Below are 5,909 nucleotides of genomic sequence, written 5' to 3'. Positions count from 1 at the left end.
TATCTAATAGGAGCTTAATGACTGTTTGTTGAATTAAAATGATGGAAATAGAAGTCTAAAATATGACACCAACTGTTAAAGGTTACAATTCTAATATATGGCACAGATCTGGCTCTCAAAACTTAGACTTTGACTCTACATTTAATGTACTTTTCACCACAGTACATTGTATCAAACCATTAAAATATAGCTTGTAGATTTAATAAAAGGCATGCATCTTTAAAAGAGATATAATAGCCTACCCTTGAGCAGGCAGCACACCTCTGGGATTACTGGATGGGAAAGACAGAGAGAAAGAGAGGAAAAGGAAAGCAGAGAAGGCAAAAACTCTGTGTTCCTGAGTCGTCTCAATCAGTCAATCAATCAATAAACTTATAAGGTGTCCACTATGTGCCAGGCATTGTACTAGATATCTGTTGGGGATAATCCCTACTTGTGGAGAGTTTGCAGTCTAACAAAAAAAAGTGGACACTAATCCTAATAAAAGTGGTTATGGGGCATACACAGAAGATAAAGTCTTGGATTTGGAGTGAGGAAAACCTGAATTCAAACTCTGTCTCATATACTTACAGCTGTGTGACCTTTGGCAAGTCACTTAACCTATCTCAGACTCAGTTTATTCATCCGTAAAAGGGTAGTAATGATAGCAGCTGGCTTGTTATAGGGATCAAATGTGTATTTAGTGCTTTGCCAACTTTAAAGCAATATATAAATACTAGCTATTGTTATTATTCTAGCAGAACATTTTGCCTTGGGTGGGAAAGATCTGAGGGTCAGACAACTTGCTAGCTCCTCATGGGAGAGTCTAGGGATAAGAACTCAACTCCAGCTTGCCTGCTAAAGGGAGATTTGGGCCTAATTTGAGGAGGATAACTCAGACAATTAATTCCTATTATTCTGATTGATTTTATATGCAATATATTTTATTTTTAAAAATAGTATTTTTTCCTAAGTACGTGTCAAGACAATTTTTTAGCATTCATTTTACAAGCTTTTGAGTTCCAAATTTTTCTCCCTTCCTCCCTCCTCTCCCCTCTTCCTAAAGTGATAGGTAATTCGATATGAGTTATACATGTGCTATCCTATAAAACATATTTCCATATTAGTTGCAATTGTGAAAGAAGAAACAGATAAAAAGAAAAGTAGCCACAAAAAAGAATAAAGTGAACAAAGTATGCTTCAATCTGCATTCAGAGCCCATCAGTTCTTTATCTGGATGTGGATAGCATTTTCCTTTGTGAGTCCTTTGTACTTGTCTTAGATCATTGTGTTACTAAGAAGAGCTGAGTCAGTTGATCGTCACACAATGTTGCTAATACTGTGTATAATGTTTTCCTGGTTCTGTTCATTTCACTTTGCATCAGTTCATGCAAGTCTTTCCAAGATTTTTGGAAATCATCTGTTCATCATTTCTTATTCTGGGTAGTATTCCATTACATTCATATTCTACAGCTTATACAGCCATTCCCAATTGATGGGCATCCACTCAGTTTCTAATATTTTTGCCACCACACAAAGGGCTACTATAAAAATTTTTCTACATGTAAGGCCTTTTCCCTTTTTATCATCTCTTTGGGATATAGACCTAATAGTAGTATTGCTGGATCAAAGGGTATGCACAGTTTGATTGCCCTTGTTCCAAGTTACCAGAATGGTCGGATCAGTTCACAACTCCATTAGCGTCCCAATTTTCCTCCATCCTCTCCAACATTTATCATTTTCCTTTTTTTGCCACATTAGTTGATCTGATAGGTGTGAGATGGTACTTCAGGGTTGTTTTAATTTTTATTTCTCTAATCAAAAGTGATTTAGAGCACTTATTCTTATGCCTATAGATATCTTTGATTTCTTCATCTGAAAACTACCTGTTCATATCCTTTGACCATTTATCAATTAGGGAATGACTTGTTTTTATATAAATTTGACAGTTCTCTATATGTTTGAGAAATGAGGCCTTATCAGAGATACTTGCTGTAAAGATTGTTTGCCAACTTTCTCTTTTCCTTCTAATCTTGGTTACAACGGTTTTGTTTGTGCAAAAGCTTTTTAATTTAATATAATCATTTATCTATTTTACATTTCATAAGGTTCTCTATCTTTTCTCTGGTCATGAATCTGTAATGCACTTAACTTCTTTAAGATTTGGATGCTTTACTACTTGGTGCATATATGTTTAGTATTGATATTACTTCATTGTCTATGGTACCTTTTAGCAAGATGTAGTTTCCTTCCTTATCTCTTTTAATTAGGTCTATTTTTGCTTTTACTTTGACTGAGATCAAGATTGCTATCCCTGGTATTAGTGTATGCCTGTTATACCACACTGGGGCTTACGAATTCCCACTGGTTTGCTGATGTGGGACTTACTGCTGGCTTGATGGGATGTTTCTTGTCCTGGACTGCATTCCCCTTTTACCTGAGTGAGACGGATCTTTCTTGCTGATCTTCCAAGTTTCTTGGGCTCAAAGATTGTTTCACCCCATCTTTTTGCTGGTTCTGCTGTTCCAGGATTTGTTTCAGGGCACTATGTTATGGTTGTTTGGAGGTGAATATGGGAGAGTTATGGTGATTTACTGCTCACTCTGCCATCTTGGCTCCTGGAAATCTGCAATATGCCTTAAAATGGAATTAATGAGTCATGGCTAGTAACATAAGGAAGGAGAGGGGCTAGGGAGTGGGCTCTCTATCTTTCATCCAGTTGGGTAATCTATACCAACTGTAGATATAGGAAAAAAATTTGGGTTACTGAGTCATAGCCATTATCATAGTGCCTGAAAGAGGCCTCCAAAACTGGATGATGCCCAGGGGCTCCCTCTGGTGTTCTTTGTTGCACTAACAGGTGAAATGAATGCACATCAACAGGTTCTTGCTATGGAATAAGAGCAAGTACCATCCATAGTAATGTCAGCATCATCTCCAGCAAAGACTGTGATTCAATACCTTTAGATTATTAATCTATGTTACGCCTGATGTTGCTTCGCATTTTGAGAGGAGCTGAGGCAGGGTGAAAAGTGCTGAACTTGGAATGCTGAGCATGGAGTCACTGGACTAGGGTTTGGATCCAAACTGTGCTTCTTACTCTCTGTGTGACTTTGGGTAAGCCACTAGACTTCTTTGGCCTTCCATTTCTCCAAATGTAAAATGAGGGGAATGAGCTAATGTAAGGTCCTTTGCAACTTTAAGTCTATAATCTTATAATCATTTAACAGGCCAGCACAACCCATATGTTTCAGATAAAATCTTAGTAAACCACCCCCACAATTTTGTTTATTTAAGGTTAGATTCCAAGCTTTGCTCTGTATTTGGAGTCAAAACCTACATGTATATACTTCATTAAGATAGAACAAAACACTTAGGGACCTATTCCCAACATAAAAGAAAATGTTTCACTCTCTTGGGAGATTTCCATGTCATTTTCCAAAGACTAGAGGAACACCTAAAACAGTAAATGGAAGACCTGATTATTTGAAAGATAAGAACAGTGGAAATAACGTAATCTAAATGTATTTAACCCTTGTGATCAGGTTTGATTCCTTGTAACTGTGGCAGGTAGGGGCAAATGTATTTGAGGATTTCACAAACACTGAGATTGCAAAGTTTTGGAATTAAATTTCTACTTGCTATGCTATCAAAATTATCTCCAGAACTTTATTTCTGCAGTTCAGGGATCTGATTGATTTGGATTTTTTATATACTATTTGTATTTTTACTAGCATCCTCTTTCAGGATTCAAAGTGACCTCTGAGGTCCCTTCTAACTTTAAATCCATGATCCTTCCAATATGTATACATATATGTGTATATGGTATGTATGTGTATCTATCTAAATATATATATCTGTCTGTCTGCTAAAGTATGGCAAGCAATTAATGCCTATCAGTGATAAGCACATTAGTTAATAACATAATGGTCTATTTAACTGTAACTACAAGGTGCTCTGGCATTTCAAAGAAAGAATAATCTTACTCAGACCTCCTCTTGCCACCCCCCAAAAAGGAAAATTAGACATGAATGGCAATTAAACAATGCAAACAAGCACAATATTTCTTTGTGCTAAATGGCCCATAAAAAAGACAAACACTTATTTATGTCTTTAAGACAGAAATCATTAGGATGAAAATAGAAATGATTGAACAGAGTGAAGATGTCTAGCCTGGATAACAAAATTTAGGGGAGACATGATAGTTGCCTTCAAATATTTTAGAGGTTATCCTATAGAGGAGGGATTATACTTGTACTGTTTTACCCCAGAGAGATAAACTATAAACAATCACCGGAAGTTACAAAATAGGAGGTTTAAGCTTGACGTAAAAAAAAAAAAACCAAACTTCTGGGCAATTATATTTGCTCAAAAATGAAACAGGTTGCATCAGGAGATAGTAAATTCTCTCTTAATGGAGTTCTTTAAGGCACTACTAGATAGAGAATACAGTTGTGAAAATTAATATTGATTTTGTATCTTGTGATTTTATTCTGTAACCACATTCTGCATTCTGTGTAAGGAACCTAAGCCTCTTCTCTTCCTCTGAGTAGAGAAGCATGTGAGTTCAAAAGTTCAGCCTCCATCTCTGAAGTTAGATTCAAAAATTTAAGCTTTCCCACAACCACCATTAAAGGAAAAAGCTCTTATCTCAGCACTACCTGCAAAGTTTGTTGTTATCCCTCATAACTTAAACTTCCAAGGCAATGTGTGTAGTATCTTTGAGAAGCCAACTATTTGACCTTGTCCTATCTTTAGCCTCATCCTTGTTGATTAAAAAGATAGTCTTATCTAATCCCTAGGCATCAGTGGGTCTATATCTGTGGGTCCATATCAATGATGTCTGGATGCAGCTGGTACCCATACATTCACAAAAGCATTTTTAGGGTGGCCTTAATTCCACATATGTGCTGTGCCCACTTTCTTTAATGTAACCAATCATGATCCCTCAACCCCATGATGTTGACAGTTCCATAATTAATGATATAACTTTTGTTCTGTTTTTGGTTCTAGTTTATAAAAATGAGTTGCATTTCCAGTTCTGGATCTTTGACTGGAAACTAAGACAAGTCGTTAACCTGTTTTATTGGTTGTCTGGTAGCACCCCTGCTAATAAATCATAATCTTGCTTGGAGATACATGTCTTGGTTAATCCTTTTGTTAAATTTCAATCACAACAGAGTGCTGGAATTGAAGTCAGGAAGACCTAAATTTGGATCCTGACATAGATGATAATTAGCTGTGTGACTATAGACAAATCACTCAACTTCTTAGTTTATTGAGAGGTTCCTGATCTCCAGTTTCTTCATCTATAGACTGAGGATAATAAAACCTATAGTACCTAACTCATAGGGTGGCTGAAATCAGATAACGTATGTGTAGCATAAATAATTATTAACCAAGAAAATTGCAGGTGGCCACCTGTCAATTATGTTGCAGAGTGGATATTTGTTCAAATATGGGTTGGGCTGAGATACTTTCCAACCTTTAAGAATCTGCAATTCTCTAATTAGTAGAAAAACAAGCTATGTTAGTTGTTTGATGGACTCTATCAGCAACACATGTTTATATGCTTAAAGTTTGCACTAGAACTTTACTTTAGAATTATGAACTTAAAAGCATGAAAAATAGATGGATCCATCAGTGTTGGAGTGTCTGTTGCCTTGCCTTCTGTGGCTGCTGCTGGTGAATATCACTACCTTGAAACAAACTTCATTCCCTATTATTGTGATAAATGAATGAGTAAGACTTTTGTTTTTTCTTCAGATATAGCTTCTCTGTCCTCAAGCAGAGAATCAGTCCTTATCTTGCCTGGTATAGATATTTTCAGATGACAACAGAAGAATATGTCAAGAAGTTGAAGAATTTCCAACTTTGGATGATTTTCACCGGGTATTATTCTTGAAATTTGTGAAAAAAATCAAGTTACC

This window comes from Trichosurus vulpecula, chromosome 7 (assembly GCF_011100635.1).
Source record: "Trichosurus vulpecula isolate mTriVul1 chromosome 7, mTriVul1.pri, whole genome shotgun sequence".
Taxonomy (NCBI): Eukaryota; Metazoa; Chordata; class Mammalia; order Diprotodontia; family Phalangeridae; genus Trichosurus; species Trichosurus vulpecula.
The sequence above is the reverse complement of the archived record's forward strand: the minus strand, read 5'-3'. Positions refer to the sequence as shown.